We start from the raw sequence: 21,699 nt of genomic DNA, 5'->3' as shown, positions 1-21,699 counted from the left end.
GTCATGAAAAGGTAAATAATTACTAATTTTGGGAAGAATAGAAATAGGGGAAATATATTTGAGACCAGATGGAGTATAATAGCAATCAGTATTCTTTATAGACATAGACAGCAGGTCTTGATAAGCAGTGAGATGCGGCTAAGCCTGTTGCTTCATCTGTTTCTGTGAGAGTTGGACTGCTTGCAATAAACGTTCCATGTATAGAAGACACAACAATCTTTCAGGACACACTGATGACTGAGAAATAGCATGTAAGAAAGGGGAGAGTCCCATTTAGTGTTAGAATCATGCAACCCAACAAACATTTTTTCCTTAAAAAAATAATCTTGAAGCAGTAACTCGGGCACTCAGAACAACCTGGGACAGAAAAATCATTTGTTATGGTAGTGGAACTGGTATTTTAAAATACTGCATGGGTGCTGTAAGGCAAATATGTCTGGATCTGAAAACAATTCTGCTGTCAAATTTTGATGAAATACAAGACAAATAAAATGGATAGGGGATGATGAACTAATAATCACTCAAGTGTCATTCAAATACTAATGAAGGAAGTATGTTCATGCCAGCAAACTTCCAAGTCTTCTGCATCCATTTCCTGGGTTAGACCAGAGGAGTGGCAGATCCAGAAGCCATATTATTAAAGAGAACCCCTGTGAACTGCATCAAGCTAGAATCAAAGGCCAGAGATATGGTGTTAAATGTCAGTGGTATTACAAGGGGGTGCACTATGAAAGAGGGTTGAATCTGAGCTTTGTAGGGGAGCAAATTAGTGCCACAGAATATTTCATGAATTTTTTCAATTTAAATATGCGAACTTAAACTGATGTCAAAGAAGTCTCAAACAATCCCCATGTTCTAAAGAAAGCCTAAAGTAATTGGGAACAGTCATCTTCTCAGGACTTAGTCTGGGTCAGATTAGCTCTTCCACTCAAACTGTCGGATTTTATGTCCTTTACCCTGCTTACGTGAGATCACTAAGCAGTCATCAGATTTTCCAGAGAACCCGTTTGAAGTCCTCTGGAAGAGTCAAGAAGGGAGTGAGTGGCTTGTGATACCCTTTCCTGCTGTGGAAGAGGAAGAGCCTGTTTCCCACCCACAAGCTGAGTGAATGTGGTTCTGAGAAAATGGTTTAAGAGATGAAGAATGTCTGAAAGAAAGGGAGACTGACATTTAATTTCTCTTTGGAAATGTTCTTACGAAGTGATTTGCTGATCTGACTGACACATATGCCTTTTGGGACAGCCCTATAGCAGTCAGCCTCACATCCCCTGGTGATGCAAAAACATGCGCGGTTTTGTGGGTCCATTGGATCTTGGAAGAAGGTGACCTTGAGCTGGTCTGCAGCCTCCTCACCCAGGAAGACTGCTTCTTGAGATAACAGTTCTGTCAGAGACATTTGAACCAGAGCGACTCTATCTCGATCAGGGCCTTGGTAAAATGCGAGTGAGACTTACTGGTATATGCATTCCCAAGAGTTTAGGCATTCTTAGTCACAGGATATTTACAGTTAAGGAAGCAAGTTAATAATGTTTGCTGAACAGACCCGGGACTTAACAGACCCAGCCAATTTCACACCCAGGAAATGTCCTGATGTCCTGATATCTTAAGAACAAATGCATTCTTAGTTTAAGAATGTTTCATTTTAAAGATAATCATATAGATTCTTACAGAAGGCAGTGGTTACGCAAAGATTAACAATCCTTTGTCACAAACCCTTGTAGTGGAGCACATCTCCCCCATGATTTTTTGCTCTGTTATCTTATATATAAACAAGCATTGTACCTAATGTGCATTCATTTCTCCTCCTGCTTTTGGGAATGCCCTTCTCTGTCTATGGAGCAGCCATTCATTCATTTCTTTACTTTCTTAGTAAACGTGTTTTCACTTTATTCTGTGGATTCGCCTTGAATTCTTTCTTGCACAAGATCCAAGAACTGTCTCTTGGGGTCTGGACTGGGACGCCTATCTGGTAACAGTTCCATCAACAGAGGCGGGAGCTGTGGCAAAGAGTGGAAAGAAATTAAACTAGAATGAGATCTTCCTTTTGAAAGAACTTTGCATTAGGTGAAGTCCCTCGAGGAGCTCACATGAACCTAATCTACACTTGCAACAGAGACCTTTGAGCTAAAGTCAATATTTAATGAAAGGGTACAGCAGAAAGGGGCTCTAAAAGCAGCCTGACAACTAAAGAGCTACAACCCCTTCTCTACTCAAGCCTCTTTCTCAGAAGTCTGAGGTGAAAGAGATAAACATTAAATATCACACAAGACAAAAGATCTAAATAAGTCTAAAAGAGTTTGTACTTAAAAGTGACTGGAAGTTACAGAATGTGTCCAATATGTAGCTGTGTTAGTAGCAGTCCTCCAAGAATCAGTTGCCAAGGTGATTAAACAAGCAAGAATTGTGGCCAGGCACAGTTGCTCATGCCTGTGATCCCAGCACTTTGGGAGGCCGAGGTAGGCAGATCACTTGAGGCCAGGAGTTTGAGGCCAGCCTGGGCAACATGGCAGAACCCTGTCTCTACCAAAAATACAAAAATTAGCTAGGTGTGGTGGCATGAAATGAACCTGTAGTGCCAGCTACTTGAGAGGCTGAGGTGGGAGGATCGCTGGAGCCTGGGAGGTCAAGGATGCAGTGAGACATGATTGCACCACTGCACTCCAGCCTGGGCAATAGAGGGAGACTCTGTTTCAAAAAATAAAACAAAGTAGAATTTTATTATGGGAAGCACCTGTGAGAGAAACTGGGGCGGAAGCCTGGCAAAGCTGGGAGACAAAGGCACCATATGACAATGTGGTACTGCTAGTGAAGGAGGCAGGAGAGGAAGGCTAGGTGGAAATATCATAATCAGTTATGAAGTCTAGGGAAGGTTCAGCATGGGGCTTGGAGAGTCCTTGAGCCAAAGTTGCCAATCAGATGAGTTCCATGTCTTCCAGGAATGGACTTGCTTTAGTATTCCTCCTGCACTGCATCATTGGGTGAGAGCAGCCTGTGGAAAGCCTGGCTTCAGAATAAAGCTAATGGATTTCAAATGACAGCACCTGAGGCTCTTGGTCTATTATGTCCTCTGCAGCTGAAAGTCTATGAGAAACATTCTCATGGCCATTTCGGTAGTTAAAAGAAAGTAAAGGAGGGTTTCACAGAGCGTGGTTGATGGAAACAGTGGGAGAAAATTAAAGCTTGAACTCTATCAAGTTCAGACTCATCAATAAAATGATTTTTATCACACAGAGGTTGATAAGCAGCTCATAACCACAGCAGAGGGAAATGATTCTGGGCCTAGAACACGGCTGAGGCAGGTTTGCACTGCCATGTGACCCAGTGGCAGCTATGACCTTTACAAGGAGAAGAGAAAAAACTAGAATCTTTAAAGTGACCTAGGATGTTGGGATCATCACTTTTAAATATATTTCACATAAATAATTTTGTGTTATTGTTGGTTTTATTCATGTATTTACTTTGATTTATGTATTATTTTATTTTATTTTTCCTCAGGGTTACTAATTTTGTAAGCAACCTTACTTAGCCAAGAGCATTTGAAATAAAAGCTTGTAAAACTGCAGCTTATCTGGGTCCATTTGAATTTTAGGATTGTTTTTCTATTTCTGTGAAATCTGACATTGGAGTTTTGATAGGAATTGCACTGAATCTATAAATAGCCTTGGGTGGGATGGACATTTTAATAAAAAATAACTTTTCCTGTGAACATTATCATGATCTTCAAAAGCTGATAAAATAATATAATGAACCTATTGTATCAATTACTATCTGCAATGCTTTTCAACATACCTTGATTCATTATCACCCTTCTCCAATATTAGTCTCCATAGATTATTTTGAAACACATCCAATACATTACATAATTTTACTGTGATAAATACTTCTAGGTGCTCTTGTAAATGATATGTAGGCCTTTCAGGTCTCTAACTGCATTCAATTTGTGGATTTATATTTTCTGTGTCACAGTCACTCTGAAAGCTTAGAAAGGCAGCACAAATGATTGGTACTACAGAAACCTGATTTAGTCTTGATTGATTATTTATTCTAAAGACATTTATTAACTGGCTACTTTGTGGGAGGAAATTGATTAAGAGCTTAACTTTAAGAGGTAGCTGAGTTTGAGTCCAAATTCCATTTCTAATACTTTCTACCTAAATAAAAGCTGTTATCCTCTGACCTTTTATATCTTTATTGATATAGCAAAACTTACATAGCTTACCCAATAATATAATTGTAAGCATTAAATATGTTGCACAAATAATATATTTTAAGCAATGACTGGCACTGTATGCAGCAGCTAATGCTATTATTTGTACTGCAATGTGGTAGTAAAGTGACAGGGTGAGATGCTAGAGAGAAAAGGAATGTCTCATGATAAATTGGTTAAGTTGAAATAAGATTTTCTTAGGCTAATGGAGTGATTTTAGAGCAGTCTCCTAGCAGTCTAGGTAGCAAGAATCTTTCTGTGGTACTCAGAGGTCTCAACATTTCCCTTCCCAGACAGTCTTTGCAAAATTTATATTTTCTGCTTAGTGTAGCTGACCCCGTCAGTTATCCAGTACGACATATGTATTATGTCAGCAAGTTATCTTAAGTTTCAAAGAGAGCATATAAAACATAATGTTAAGCAACTCCTATCAAATTAAAACTGGATCTTTTGCAGAAATTGACAAGCTGATTTAAAAATTTTTAAATTTTCATAGAAATGCAAGGGATGCCGAATAACCAAAACAATTTTGAAAAAAAAATTTGGAGAACTCACATCTCAGACATATTATAAATCAATGGAATAGAATTATGTGTCCGGAAATAAATCCTCACATTTAAGGCCAACTCATTTTGGAGAAGGGTGCCAAGATTTTTCAATTGGGAAGAAACAGGCTTTTCAATAGATGATGCTGCCGCATATGGATATCTACATACAGAAGACTGAAATTAAAAGCCTGCCTCATACAATATGCAAAAATTGCTTCAAAATGGATGAAAGACCTAAATATAAGAGTTTAAACTTAAACATTTTAGAAAAGAATTTAGAAGTGAATCTTCATGACCATAGGTTAGGGAATAGTTCTTTAGATATGGCACCTAAAACCCAAACAACCAAGGAAAAGATAAATTGGGCATTACTGAAATTAAAGCAACTTTTGCAGCTTAAAACATACTGTCAAGAAAGTAAAAAACACAACTCACTTGATATAGTTTGAATATATGTCCCTGCCAAATCTCATGATGAATTGTAATTCCCAATGTTGAAGGTAGGACCTGGTGGGTGGTATTTGGGTCATGGGGGTGAATCCCTCATACCTTGATGCTGACCTCAAGACAGTGAGTGCTTATGAGATATGGCTATGTTAACAAGTGGGTGGCATCTTCCCTGCCCCAACTCTGTTTCTTGCTTGCTCTCTGCCGTATGAGATGCCAGCTCCCACTTCACCTTACACTGTGTGTAAAAAAGCTCCTTGGAGTCTCACTAGAAGCAGAGCAGATACCAGCATCATGCTCCCTGTACAGCCTGCAGAACTGTGAGCCAATTAAACCTCGTTTGCAAATATGTATCTGATCATGAACTTACACCCATAACATATAAAGAACTCTCACAACGTCGTAAAAGAGGAAATAACCCAAATAAGAAATAGTCAAAGAATTTCAGTAGATAGTTCTCCAAATACAAAATTAAAATGGCCAATAAGCATTTTGCCAATGGTATTGAGGAAAAGATGCTCAGAACCATCAGTCACTAAGGAAATGCAAGTCAAACCCACAATGAGATGTTACTTTATACCCACAAGGATGGCTATAATAAAAGAAAGATTTAAGCAATAGTATAACAGATGTTGGTAAGGATGGAAAAAATATAGAACCTTCCTACATTGTTGGTGGGAATGCAGCAACTTTGAAAAACAGTTTGGCAGCTCCATAAAACGTTAAATATATGGTTACCATAAGACCTGGCAATTTCTCTTCTCAGTATACACCCAAGAGAAATGAAAATGTATGTCCACATAAAAGTTTATACACAAATGTTCATAGCCACATTATTCATAATAATCTAAAAAGTGAAACAACCTAAATATTTACCAACACATGAATGGGTGAAAAATATGTAGTGTATCTCTAGCAATGGAATGTTACTCAGCCATACATAGAAAGAAATGCAATACTGATACATGCAACAACATGGATAAACTTTGTAAATATTATGCTAAGGAAGCTAGTCCAAAAGACCACCTATTGTATATGAATGCATATATATAAAATGTCCAGAATGGGCAAAATAGAGAGACAGAAAAAAGATTAATGTTTGCCTATGGCTTAGGGTACTGTAGGCTACTTGAGACAAACTGCTAAAGAGTGCAGAGTTTCTTTTTGGGGTGATGAACGTTTTCTAAAATTAGATTGCAGTGATGGTGGCACAAATCCCTGAGTATGCTAAACACCATTGAATTGTACACTTTAAATGGGTGAATTTTTTGAAACATGAATTGTATCTCAATTAACCTGCTTTTCAGGCAACCACTTATGGAATACGAGGACATCAGAGGTGTAAGGGATTTAGGGATTACATCTTAGATTGATTGAGGCTATTATTTGGGATTTCTTTAATAAGATTATCTTCTTAGAACATGAGAAGTCCCTGTTCATGCTGACTGGTTGGATTCCAGAAGTCAAAAAACACAAAGTTGGCTAGAACTCTGGAGGAATTTGTTGAGTAGAGAAAGCTTCATTAGCCTGAGCAGTGAAGAGTACCAGATTGCTAGGGAGTCAATGCAAAGAGGAAAAAGATTTTAAATGATTCAAAAATCCTCTAGTGTAGGGATCAGGACACTTTTTTTCCTAAAGAATTGGACAGTAACGATTTTAGATTTACGTATCATATGGTCACAACTATTAAACTCTGTTCTTGTATTGAGAAAAATCCACAGACTGCATGTATATCAATGGGAGTGGTATAGTTCCAATCAAATTTTATTTATAAAATAGGAATGGTTGTATTTGGCCTGCAGACCACAGCTTGCTGACCCATGCTCTGAAAGAAAGCAGGTGTTACAGAGAGGAAATCTGGAATAAACAATTGTCTAAATCTAATCCCTGCAACTTCTGTTTCTGGATGAAGAGAAGAGAGATGAAAAGTTTAATTTTGCTGCTAATATAACACACCTGACTACTTATGAAGATATCTGGTTCATTTGGGGACTAGGAATTTCCAGGCCAGCCCAGTATTTGAGGCCAAGGCAGAGGAAGAAGCTTAGCCTGATGCTATTTGAACTCTGAGGAGAGGTGGCCACCGCTGCAGAAAAGATAGCTTCTATTTTATTATTATCATTATTATTATTGAGACGGAGTCTCACTCCGTCACCCAGGCTGGAGTGCAGTGGCGTGATCTCAGCTCACTGCAACCTCCACCTCCTGGGTTGTAGCAATCTCCTGCCTCAGCCTCCCGAGTAGCTGGGACTACAGACGCACGCCACCACGTCCAGCTAATTTTTTGTATTTTAGTAGAGGCAGGGTTTCACCGTGTTGCCCACGTTGGTCTCCAACTCCTGAGATCAGGCAGTCCATCCACCTTGGCTAGGTGCTAGGATTACCGCGCCTGGCGGTAATCCTAGGCTAGTGCTAGCACTAGCCTAGGATTACCGCGCCTGGCTGGTAGCTCCTATTTTTATTATTGTTATTTTGCTTCAGGAAGGAGAAAATGAGAGGCTCTGGTGAAAGTCTACAGAATATTCTCAAGATGGACTTATTTCTTCTCTGACAATGGATTTTCCCTGTATAATGGATACCTCTATGAAAAGTTAAGTTCAAAGTCTCATAGGGGCTATGAAATATTAAGAACCTTACCCTGTGGGGTATTTGCATGTTTTCTGAGACAGAATGCAAGTAATCAAGTAGTAGTAAGACACTGTGGAGACTACTTAGAAACTGTCAGTCAGATAAAAATATTAATGGGAATTTAAAGGAAGAATAATGGCAACAGAGCTGAGATTTCCTCTCTAGAGTGTTTTTCCAAAGGCTTTGTGGCAGTAGCAGAACATTTAGGAAACAAGGGATCTGGGAAGCTGTTATGGGAACAACTGTAGTGGGGATTTATTCTAAGGACTCTAGAGGATTAATTCGATCTTGTCCTCTACCTCATTTATTTATTTTATATTTGTACTGATGTTAGTGTGGAGATTTTTTGCGTGATTTCATGTTCAAAGTAACTTCTGGTTTGTGAAGTTGTTATCAGTGCTCACTCAGGAAAACCCGTCCATGAGTAGAGTGAGAGCAGGAAGAAGAGGGTATCTGGGTCGATATTTGGAATTCTTGATGTTTCTGATCTATGTTCATCTGTGGGTGGCCTCCATGCCTCCCCAGAGCTGCTTTGAATATCACCATTTTTCCATGCAGAAAATGTGGCACCATTACTTACTGAATCTTACATTTTTATTGTGTGAGCATTTAGAGATGTGACACTTATCTAAGTAACACTTTCAAAGTGGATAACTGCTTTAGAATCATGAAGCTATTGAGGTTAAGACATGTGAGCCTGTTTGTCCTTAAATTCAAGACTTACTGAGGAAATATGTGAATAACAACCAATGACTTTGTGTGAGTTTTGAGTGGCTGGGGAGGACTAGAGTTGATACTCAGAATTCTCCATCTAGACAACTCTAAGTTGCAAAGGGAAATATATGTGGCTTTAGTTCAAGAAAAAAATTCACAGGGCCTGGTCAGTGACATCCTTTCCTTGTTTAGTCAGTGGCCCTGTTAATATATTTAGTGATAGGCTGTATATTAAGGGTGAATCAGGAAATCATGGTGACCCTGCAATTTGCTGAGGAGAGCTGTATATGAAGTCGACGTGAGAGAAAGAACTGAGTTTAAATGAAGAGAATAGTGATCCTTAGTGGCTTGGGACACCAGAGACTCATCTTTACTCCTCAATGGACTGCGTTAATGATGCCCTTGTATGTTCACTCCAGAGGCTGCCAAATAATATAACACTGAGGTTCTGTTTCCATGATACCTTGATCCGGAAAATTGCAAAAATAGGAAAAACGCTGAGATGAACAGCCTCAAACTCTTTAACTCCCCGAGAAAAGAAAATAGGAAGTCTTGTAAGCTCAAAAAAAGTTAAGCTTTAAGGTTACAAAGAAATTCGGTGGAAGTTCTAAATTATTCCAGAGTTAGAAATAGTAAAAATGAAAGTATTTGTTCATGAATTGGCCTGGAAATTTGAAAGCTCTAAAGGAAGCATTGTCTCCTGGCACCATCATTTGTATCTTTGATATCTTGGATAATCTTTAATGCCCTCTTCCATGAAATTGTGCTGATATTATATTTCTTATACAGTTGTAGATCAGACAAAAGGGGATAGATACATTAAGGACTTACTAATGGTAGCTATTCATATTAACTATTTATTATTTTACAACTAAAAAACTATCAGAGAAAACAGAGATAAAAATAAGGTTTCTTGTCAGTTTACTTGCCAATTTTCCTCTCTTTTCCCCAAGAATATGTTTCCTTTTCTTCTGTTATTAAAGTTTGGTGTTAATTTGAAGATTTCACTACACAGATTGCACATTTAATGTAAATCTGTATGTAGCTACCAGGGAAGCAGATCTCACTATAACCAGTTTATACCCACAAAGTGAGGATGGTTTGTGCTAAAGTTGGGGAATTTCAGTTCCTTTCTTAAAATCCCCAACATCTTACAATTTCCATGAGAATATCATTGCACTTAAAATAAAATGTTTTTAAAACAAAAACTTTACAAATCCTAAACATTATCTACAAAGTGCAACGTGATCTGGCTCTGTTTCCTCTTCAATGTCGTGGTGTACCACCTTGTTTGTTACGTGCTAAAACAATGAGCTGTCTTTGAGTTCCTCAAATGCTTCGGGATCTGTTATATGCTGTTCCCTTTAACAAGAATGCTATTTCCTCATGCCTTGTATCTGCGTAGCCTTCAACTGAGATATAATTTCCCAAAGATGCATTTTTTACACTATCCTACCAGCAAAATATGTTTCCTCTTGTTATTCTCACAATATACTTTGTTCTTTTTCTCAAATTTAACATTCTCTCTGTGTGTGTGTGTGAGTGTGTGCATGTGTATGTGGTTTTACATGCTTTCTTTTTTTTTTCAGCAGACTGTAAATTTCATGAAATAGGATCCATGTCCCTTTATTCTCTCCTGTTTACCTAGTAGAAGGCCTGGCACATATTAGATTGTCAATAAATATCTCTAGAGTGAATGGATGACAGAGTGTGACTAGAATGGCATTTCCTAAAATGAAAGGAGATCTATGTCTAGTGTATGTACTGTTCTCTGTGAAGGCAGTATGTACTGTTCTCTGTTCTCTGTGAAGGCAGTATTACCTAACGGTGTGTCAGAAAAGCAGAGTAGGATCATAAAATAGTTTGAAAGTATTTCTTTGATATTGGAAAGTTATGTGTGGGCTACACCCAGCAGAAGTAATTGTTGGAAATTGCTTGCATTGTGATGAATGATAAATGCCAGGAGAAAAATGAATAATTCCAGATAAGAGAATAAGCTTTGTACATGTTTAGAACATAAACCTGCATTCTTTTAATGATAGCAGCCAAGGATCAATTAAAAATAAAAATCTTGTTTTGCAGTGCCCTCCTGTATAAACATTCAAAGTCTTATCAATTCAATTAGAAATAAATCCAAAATTCTCAATACAAGATTTACCATATCTTAGATTTTCCTGCCAACCATACCCACAGCATTTAGTATCATCCTTCCCCCAGGTAACTAAGCTCTAATCCCAAAGCCTGATTTCTGTATCCAGATGGGCTAAGCTCTTTGCTGCTTCAGTGACTTTGTACTAACTCATTTTTCCCTTGGCCCTTCACATGGCTGAATCTTTTTTTTCTGTTAGCTCTCAGTTCAAGTATCACTTTCTAAGGACTGCTTATTACCGAACTTTCCCTGTAAATTCCACACTTTCTTCTGCCCTTGTTGCTTTCTATCACATTATCTCGATAGTTTTTTAATAGCACTTGCCATAATCAGAAATTATATATTAATTTTTGTTCTAGATATTGCATATACATTTTTGTCTAGAATGAAAGATCTATGATGAAAAGATCTATGATGAAAAGGGCTGTATGGTTTACATTAGCAAACGTGGCAAATAATACAACATCTCTAAGCCTCAGTTTCCTAAGATATAAAATACGGATTATAAGACATACCTTAAATATTTGTTATTAAGTTTAAATGAAATAGTACATGAGAATCCGTTAGCAAAGTCTCTGGAACTCAAGAAGCGTTTAATGAAAGGCAAACATATTTCTGCTTCCGTTATCACCATCATCATCATCATCATCATCATCATCATCATCATCCCAGTTCTTGTTATCTATAGTATGATGCCAACTGTAAAGGAAACACAGAACTCACAGTTAATACAGGGATACCGACAAGAAAATGTTATGAGTTATCTATTGCTCCATAACAAATCACTCCAAAACTTGGTGTCCTAAAACCATCATTTTTTTTCATGCTTAGAGGCAGGGTATGTCACAAATTAGGAACTGGATTAAAGAGACAACTTTCTCTGCTCCACTGTATCTGGGACTTTATCCAGGAAGACTTGAATCGTGGGGATGATTCAACATTTGGGACTGGAATTATTTTGAGTGTTTTTTTACAAAAGATGAGTAAGGAAGAAAGAGTCTTTGGAAATGAAGACAAAGGGGGAAGGGTGGCAAATGAATGAGTGTCTTTGGATGAGAATAATAACATTTTAAAGTCATCGTTTTGTGGAAAATGGAAAAAAAAAATGGACAGAAGGCTGTGATTTTACTGCTTTGTCAGCATTGACCAGTCTTATTCTCTTCTCTCCTTTCCTCTTATGGGCTTAAATCATCTGTGGTGGTAGTTTCTGGGTTGTTCTTTCTCTTTCTGTATGTTTTTTCTTTTCTGATTATTTTAAAGGGTTTTTGTTAGATTTGTCTCCATACGTTTTGCTTCCTTGGTGACGTGTCATAAAGAGCATTGGTCAGAATGGCCAAGTCATCATTCTGAAGTGAGGGCAGCAGTAGTGTGTTTAAAAAGTAGTCATATAGCCAGTTTGCTGTTCTTTAATGCACCTCATAGACACACATATTTTTGTTCCGTGGACTGGGCAATGTAATCTTATGACAGTGCCAACCTTTGGTTGAGTGGCTTCCATCTTTAGGGACAAAGTTGAACATTGTCAAGATGTACTGAAATAAAGTGAGATTTTAGGACATAAGGCATAAGATAGGTTGGTTGCTTGACTAAATCAAGCAGAAAGATACCTAAAGTCTGTTCAAAATACAGAACATATGAAAGGACTGAGTTGAATAAAATAAGATAGGCTGAATAAGTATTTAATGATAGGTCATACGTTATTTTATTTACTTACTATATAACCAGTAATACTCTAAGTACTAACATGAGAGAGAAAGGACAAGAAAATGAGAGTAAGAGCACATGCAGAAGTCTAGATTAAAGGAGAATAGTAGAGAAAAATAACCCAAATAATCATTCAGATGATTTATAATTAAAAATTTAAACCAATTAAATATTAGATAAGAGAGAGAAAATGTTAAAATAATAGATTTTGCATGCTGTGCACACACACAAACACACACACACAGAGACACCTGAAGTATGCAATCATTACAATAATATTAAATGACATGAGAAAATGATCACAACATTCTGTGGAAGACGTAGATAAAACCGTATAGTATAATTCATATCCCATGAAAACATACGTATACAGGAAAAATTTGGAAACAAATATTTGAAATTTATTAAAATATTGAGCAGATATTACTGTTTATCAGAATGACAGGTTATTTCAAAGTTTGCCTTCTTTATATATACTTTTTAACTTTAAAAATATATACTTTTTAATTTACGTAGGTTATTGGGGAACAGGTGGTGTTTGGTCACAAGAGTAAGTTCTTTAGTGGTGATTTGTAAGATTTTGGTGCTCCCAACACCCAAGCAGTATACACTGCACCTTATTTGTAGTCTTTTATCCCTCATCCCCTTCCCACCCTTTCCCCTCAAAGTCCATTGTGTTTTTCTTATGCCTTTGCATTTTCATAGCTTAGCTCACACTTTTGAGTGAGAATATACAATGTTAGGTTTCCCATTCCTGAGTTACTTCACTTAGAATAATAGTCTCCAATCACATCCACGTAGCAGTGAATGTCATTAATTTATTCCTTTTTATGGCTGAGTAGTATTCCATCGTGTATATATATATATATATATATATATATATATATATATATCTCACAATTTCTTTATCCACTCATTGACGGGCATTTGTGTTGCTTCCATATTTTTGCAATTACGAATTGTGCTGCTATAAACATGCATGTGCAAGTATCTTTTTCATATAATGACTTATTTTCCTCCGGTTAGATACCCAGTAGTGAGATTGCTGGATCAAATGATAGTTATACTTGTAGTTCTTTAAGGAATCTTCACACTGTTATCCGTAGTGCTTGTACTAGTTTACATTCCCACCAGCAGTGTAGAAGTGTTCCCTGTTCACCACATCCATGCCAAACTCTACTATTTTTTATTTTTTTATTATGGGCATTCTTGCAGGAGTAAAGTGGTATTGCATTGTGGTTTTGATTTGTATTTCCACGATCATTAGTGATGTTGAGCATTTTTTCATACATTTGTTGGCCATTTGTATATCTTCTTTTGAGAATTATCTATTCATGTCCTTAGCCCAGTTTTTGATGAAATTGTTGGTTTTTTTCTTGCTGATTTGTTTGTGTTCATTGTAGATTCTGGGTATTAGTCCTTCGTCAGATGTATAGATTGTGAAGATTTTCTCCCACTCTGTGGGTTGTCTGTTCACTCTGCTGTTTCTTTTGCCATGTAAAAGCTCTTTAGTTAAATTATTTCCCAGCTATTTATCTTTGTTTTTATTGAATTTGCTTTTGGGTTCTTGGTCATAAAATCCTTGCCTAAGCCAATGTTATAAGGGTTTTTTCAATGTTATCTTCTAGAATTTTTATAGTTTCAGGTCTTAAAGTCCTTAATCCATTTTGTGCTAGTTTTTGTAAAAGGTGAGAGATGAGAATCCAGTTTCATTCTCCTACATGTGGCCAGCCAATTATCCCAGCACCATTTGTTGAAAAGGGTGTTCTTTCCCCACTTTATGTTTTTGTTTGCTTTGTCGAAGATCAGTTGACTGTAAGTATTTGGGTTTATTTCTGCGTTCTCTATTCTGTTCTATTGATATATGTGCCTATTTTTACACCAGTACCATGCTGTTTTGGTGACTATTGCCTTATAGTACAATTTGAAATCATGTAAAGTGATACTTCCAGATTTATTATTTTTGCTTAGTCTTGGTTTGGCTATATGGGCTCTTTTTTGGTTCCATATGAATTTTAGAATTTTTTTTTCTAATTCTGTGAAGGATGATGGTGGTATTTTGATGGGAATTGCATTGAATTTGTAGATTGCTTTTGGCCCTATGTTTCTTTTTTTAACTGTTACTTTAAGTTCAGGGATACATGTGCAGGTTTGTTACATAGGTAAAATTGTGTCATGGGGATTTGTTGTTCAGATTATTTCACCACAAAGGGATTAAGCCCAGTACTCCTTATTTTTCCTGATCCTCTTTCTCTTCCCACCCTCCACCATCCAATAGGCCCCAGTGTGCGTTGTTCACCTTATGTGTCCATGTGTTCTCATCATTTAGCTCCTGCTTATACTTGAGAACAATATTTGGTTTTCTGTGTTAGTTTGCTAAGGATAATGACCTCCAGCTTCATTGATGTCCTTGCAGAGGACATGATCTTGTTCTTTTTTATGACTGCATAGTATTCCATTGTGTATATATACCACATTTTTTTAAATCCGGTCTATCATTGATGAGCATTTGGGTTGATTTCGTATCTTTACTATTGTAAACAGTGCTGCAATGAACATACTTGTGTGTGTGTCTTTATAATAGAACAATTTATATTCCTTTGGGTATATATTCAGTAATGGCATTGCTGAATTGAATGGTATTTCTGTCTTCGGCTCATTGAGGATTCACCACACTGTCTTCCACAAAAGCTGAGCTAATTTTCCACCAACAGTGCAAATACGGTCTTTTTTCTCCACAACCTCACCAGCATCTGTTATTTTTTGGCTTTTTAATAATAGCTTTTTTTTTTTTTTCCGAGACAGAATCTCACTCTGTCACCAAGGCTGGAGTGCAGTGGGATGATCTTGGCTCACTGCAACCTCCACCTCCCAAGTACAAGTGATTATCCTGTCTCAGCCTCCTGAGTAGCTGGGATTACAGGTGCATGCCACCACACCCGGCTAATTTTTGTATTTTTACTAGAGATGGTATTTCACCATGTTGCCCAGAATGGTCTCAAACTCCTGACCTCAAGTGATCCACCTGCCTCAGCCCCCCAAGTACTGGGATTACAGGTGTGAGCAACTGTGCCCGGCCAATAATAGCTATTCTGACTGGTGTGAAATGTTATCTCATTGTGGTTTTGTGTTTCTCTAATGATAGTGATGTTGAGCTTTTTCTCATATTATTGTTGGCCACATGTATGTCTTTTGAGAAGTGTATGTTCATGTCCTTTGCCCACTTTTAATGGGGTGATTTGTTTTTTTCTTGTAAAGTTCTTTAAGTTTCTTATAGATGTTGGATAATAGACCTTTGTCAGATGCATAGTTTGTGAAAAATTTTCTCCTGTTCTATATGTTGTCTGTTTACTCTGTTGATATTTTCTTTTGCTGTGCATAATCTCCTTTGTTTACCTAGATCCCATTTGTCAATTTTTGCTTCTGTTGCAACTGCTTTAAGTGTCTTCTTCATGAAATCTTTGTGCCCATGCCTATGTGCTGAATGGTATTGCCTAGGTTGTCTTCCAGGGTCTTCAGAGTTTTGAGTTCTACATGTAAGTCTTTCATTTGTCTTGAGTTAATTTTTGTACATGGTGTAAAGAAGGGGTCCAGTTTCAATCTGCATATGGCTACCCAGTTATCCCAGAATCATTTATTAAATAGGAAATCATTTCCCTATTGCTTGTTTTAGTCAGGTTTGTTGAAGATCAGATAGTTGTAGGTATGTGGTCTTATTTCTGGTTTCTCTATTCTGATTGGTCTATGTATCTGTTTTTGTACCAGTATCATGCTGTTTTGGTTACTTTAGCACTGTAGTATAGCTTAAAGTCAGGTAGCATAACATCTCCAGCTTTGTTCTTTTTGCTTAGGATTGCCTCGGCTATTTGGGCTTTTTTGTTTTCATATGAATTTTAAAATACATTTTCTAGTTCTGTGAAGAATCTCAATGGTAGTTTAGTAGGAATAACATACAATCTATAAATTTCTTGGACAGTATGACCATTTTAATTTTATTGATTTTTCCTATCCATGAGCATGGAAAGTTTTTCCATTTGTTTAAGTCCTCTCTGATTTCTTTGAGTAGTGGTTTGTAGTTCTCATTAAAGAGGTCATTCACTTCCCTTGTATAACTGTATTTCTAGGTATTTTATTATTTTTGTGGCAGTTGTGAATGGGACTTCATTCCGGATTTGGCTGTCAGCTTGACTGTTGTTGGTGTATAGGAACGCTGGTGATTTTTGCACATTGATATTGTATCCTCAGACTTTGCTGAAGTTGTTTATCAGCTTAAGAAACTTTTGGGCTGAGACTATGTTTTTTCTACATATAGAATTATGTCATCTGCAAATAGGGATAGTTCAACTTCCTCTCTTCCTATATGGATGCTCTTTTTCTCTTTCTCTTGCCTGATTGCCCTGGCCAGGACTTCCAACAGTATGTTGACTAGGAGTGATGAGAGAAGATATTCTTGTCTTGTGCTGGTTTTCAAGGAGGGATGTTTTCAGCTTTTGCCCATTCAGTATGATATTGAATGTGGGTTTGTAATATATGGCTCTTATTATTTTGAGATATCGTTCCTTCAATACCCAGTTTATTGACAGTTTTTAATATGATTGGATGTTGAATTTTATCAAAAGTCTTTTCTGCATACTGCAGCTTCCCTTGAGCCCACAGCAATTGCTGGTCCCTACCTGCACAGGTGGGTTTTGCATTACTTGCCCCACCAGCATGAGGGAGTTCAGTAATGCCCCCTCACCCCACTCCCTGACCATCATTTCAGATGTAGCCTTGGAAAGCACAGAGCCAGCAAACCCTGCCCTCACCAACATCCTGTCCTTGAGCTAATACTGCACAGAGAACGAAGAATCCTCCCACATCATGAACGACCCCTCCAGCTTGTGGGACACAGAGTAGGCACCCAGACCTGCACCAGACTGCATCTAGCCCATAGCCAATACCACCTTCAGTGCGACAGCGCACAGTCTCCAGCAGGCCCACTCATCTGCCCCCCAACTGCCTTGCCTCCACCACTGTGGTGAAGGCTTGCAGGGAGGCAGATCCTTGCATCCTCTAGCACTCTGCTGCAGTTGTGACACCTCAGTCCCTGCAGTGCAGGGGACTCCAAACCTTGAGGAGCCAGAGAACAATGTCAGGGACCAAAACAAGTCCCCAGAATTAGGGCATGCAGTCCAGGAGTTGGGAGCTGAACTTTGGGCCCCTAAAATCACCCATAAATGGAGCCAGTTGGCTAAATTCACCTTATATCACAATCAAACCTTGAGGGTCATCAAATAGGATAAAAGAAAAAAAAATCCAAAGGTCAAAAATCTCTAAGATTGAAGGTAGATAAGCCCAGAAAGATAAAAAAGATTCAGTGCAAGAACGCTGAAAACTCAAAAAGCCAGAGTGCCTTCTTTCATCCAAATGACAACATCATTGCTCCAGCAAGGGTTTGGAACCAGGCTGAGGCTGAGATGGTTGAAATAAAAGAAGTCAAATTCAGGTTATGGATAGGTATGATGTTCATTGAGCTACAGGAGTACATTGTAACCCAATGCAAGGAAACTAAAAATCATGACAAAACATTGCAAGAGCTGAAAGAAAAAATAGCCAGTATAGAGAAGAATGTAACGAAGTTGATAGAGCTGAAAAACACATTGCAAATATTTCATAATGCAATCACAAGTATTAATAGCAGAATAGACCAAGCAGAGAAAATAATCTCAGAGCTTGAAAACATGCTTTCTAAAATAAGACAGGCAGATAAGAATACAGAAAATAATCAAAAGGAATGAACAAAACCTCTGAGAAATATGGGATTATGTAAAGAGACCAAATCTATGACTGAGTGGTGTTCCTGAAAGAGATGGGAAGAATGGAACTAACTTGGAAAACATATTTCAGGATATCATCCATGAGAACTTCCCCAACCTAGCTACAGATGCCACCATTCAAATGCAGGAAATACAGAGAACCCCAGTAAGATACTCCACAAGATTATCCCCAAGACACATGATCATTGAATTCTCCAAGGTCGAAATAAAAGAAAAACTGTTAAAGGCAGCTAGAGAGAAAGGCCAGGTTACATACAAAGGGAAGTCCATTGAACTAACGCAAAATTCTCAAGGTGAAACCCTACAAGTCAGAAGAAATTAGGTGCCAACGTTCAAAATTCTTAAAGGAAAGAAATTCCAACCCAGAATTTTATATCTGGCCAAACTAAGCTTCATAAATGAAGGAGAAATAAGGTCCTTTTCAGACAAGCAAATGTTGAGGGCATTTGTTACCACAAAACCTGCCTTATAAGAGCTCCTGAAGGAAGCACTAAATATGGGAAGGGAAGACCCTTACCAGCCGCTACAAAAACACTATAAAGCAATCACATAAACAAGTCAGTGAAATAACCAGCTAACATTATGATGAAAGAATCAAACCACACATACCAATGCTAACTTTAAATGTAAATGGGCTAAATGACCCAATTAAATGACACAGAGTGGTAAGCTGGATAAAGAACAAGACCCACTGGGGAATACTGTCTTCAAGAGACCCATCTCAAATGCAATGACACACATTCGTTCAAGACAAAGTGTTACAGAAAAATCTATCAAGCAAATGGAAAACAGAAAAAAGCAAGGGTTGGAGTCATAGTTTCTGACAAAACAGAGTTTAAACCAACAAAGATCAAAAAAGACAAGGGCATTATATAATGGCAAATGGTTTTTAACTATATATTTCAAAGTTCAAAAATACATATTTTTCTAATTAGTAATTAAGTAAAAGCTACTATTTATAAATATGTTAATGGCTATATATCATGATAGGTCTATAAAAGATCCATGTCCTATGGAATTCCTTATAGATAAAACTAGGGTTAATGGGTGGATTCTTTTCACAAGCTAAATTGGTTTAATTATTGCAATTTATTCCCAAAAATTAGAGCTTGAATACTTAAATTTATAAAAATTAAGAATGCCTTACTAATTGCTGAATTGATAGTAGATAGGTTTGTGGTTTGATTCAAGCCCTCAGATGAGAATTAATTAACACAATCTTCCAGCCTTGAGATATCTTGATTTTTAAGTAGGAGATATGTCAGCTCTTCCTATTGCCTGTAATCCAACTGGAAATTCCAAATAACCTTTAAAGTGTAGGCACATTTTCCAAGTTATTGTTCATTGCATCTTTTAAAATGTGATGTATTGATAGACCTGTTAAATATCTCAGAGGAAAACTGATAAATCCCAATAATATCATTGCTGTTGAAACATTTCCATGTTAGGCAAGATTAGGGAATGCTGAAAATATCAAAGAAGGAGATGAATTATTTGATTGCATAGGTAATTTCCGAGTGCAGCCAAAATATTCTGAAAATATACTTTGGACCAGATACATATCTTAAATGACACAGCAAAAATTTAAACAGAAGACAGGGAAAAAAATATTAAGGATATTTTGTGGGTTTGTTGTTTATTAAAAATTTTTAAAGGTGTTTTTTTCCAGAATAAATTATAATGCTTATTTAAATTGTAAGGTATTACAACTTGAGAATTATGATACTGTGCTCACTTTGAGATAATGATTTTTGTTTCTTTTAATTCCTCAAAGTGACTTTTATAAAACCTAGTTAGATCTCATGTAGTTTTTAATTGATTAACCCTAAGAAAATTAAAAGACTCCATTCATGTATATGACGATTATTCATGCAGGAAACTCTAAGCAATCTACAAAAATGAAACTGATAGCTTAATAAGTGAACTTAAGTAGATGATAGGATTCGTGGTCAATATACAAAACAAACAAACAAACAAACAAAAAAACAGTTATTAGGCATGCATTGCTTAACAACAGGGATACATTCTGAGAAATGAGTCCATAGGCAATTTCATCATTGTGTGAACATAATTGAATATACTTGCACAAACCTAGATAGTATAACCTATTACACACCTAGGACATATGGTATAGCCTAGTACTCCTAGGCTACAAACTTGCACAACATATTACTGTGCTGTATGCTGTAGGTAATTGGAACACAATGGTAAGTATTGGTGTATCTAACATAGAAAATGTACAGTTAAAATATGGTATAAACAATAAAAATGGTATACCTGTATAGTCAGTTACCATGAAAGGAGCTTGCAGGACTGGAAGTTGCTCTGGGTAAGTCAGTGAGTGAGTGGTAAGTGAGTGCAAAGGCCTGGGACATTACTATACAGTACTGTAGACTTTATAAACTCTGGACACTTAGGCTACACTAAACTTATAAAACAATTTTTCTTTTCTCAACAAAGATTTTTCTTTCCTCAATAATGAAACTTTAACTTGCTGTAACTTTTTAACATTATAAACTTTTTAATTTCTTAACCTTTTGACTCTTAATAACACTCACCTTAAAACACAAATAAATTGTATAGCTATACACAAATATTATTTCTTTATATCATAATTCTATAAGCTTTTCCTGATTTAAAAAAATTAATATTTCACTTTTTTTTTTTACTTTTTAAACTCCTTTGTTAAAAGCTAAGACACAAATGCACGTATTACCCTAGGCCTACACGGGGCCAGCATAATCAATATCACTGTCTTCCACCTCCACAGCATGTCCCACTGGAAGGTCTTCAAGGGCAACAACACTCATGGAGCTGTCATCTACTGTCACAACAATGCCTTCTTCTGGAGCACATCCTGAAGGACCAGCCTGAGGCTGTTTTACAATTAACTTATTTTTAATAAATAGAAAGAGTACACTCTAAAATAATGATTAAAAGTATAATATTTACTGTAATGATTAAAAGTATAGTGTTTACTGGTTACAAAAACCAGTAACAGTCATTTATTATCACTATCAAGTATTATGTACTATATGTACTTACATGTGTTATACATTTATATGACTGGTAGTGAAGTAGATTTGCTTATACCTACATTACCACAAACAGTTCAGTAATGCATTTAGAATGACTATGATGTCACCAGGCAATAGAAAATTTTCAGCTCCACTATAATGTTATGGGAATGTCTTCATACATGTGGTTCATTGTTGATCAAATGTCATCATGTGGCACATGACTGTATATCCCTTTAGCCTACAGTAATTGTTTTATAATTCTTTAGTTTACATTAATAAGAGGAATTCTTTATTTCTATCTAAAATTTATGTATTTTACCTAAATTACTTAATGTTTTCATTTATCAGCTTTTACAAGGTATAATTTACATACAACAAAATTCACCCTAATCGTCATACAGTTTTGGGAGCCTTGACAGATGCTTATAATCATGTAATCATCACCACAATCAAGATAGAGAAAAAT

General features: G+C 36.8%; 1 long non-coding RNA gene across 1 annotated transcript in view; it reads left to right on the top strand.

Annotated features, from left to right (window-relative positions):
• LOC129047724 (uncharacterized) overlaps nt 1-21,136 on the top strand; it is a 45,652-nt gene extending 24,516 nt beyond the window's left edge. The window contains exon 4 of the long non-coding RNA XR_008509481.2: nt 20,984-21,136. This is a non-coding gene — a long non-coding RNA (uncharacterized LOC129047724). The remainder of the gene's footprint in view (nt 1-20,983) is intronic.
• Nucleotides 21,137-21,699: the final 563 nt, after the last annotated feature.

The sequence above is a fragment of the Pongo abelii genome, chromosome 13, assembly GCF_028885655.2.
Source record: "Pongo abelii isolate AG06213 chromosome 13, NHGRI_mPonAbe1-v2.0_pri, whole genome shotgun sequence".
NCBI classification, from domain to species: domain Eukaryota; kingdom Metazoa; phylum Chordata; class Mammalia; order Primates; family Hominidae; genus Pongo; species Pongo abelii.
This window is presented reverse-complemented; position numbering and strand designations above follow the sequence as displayed.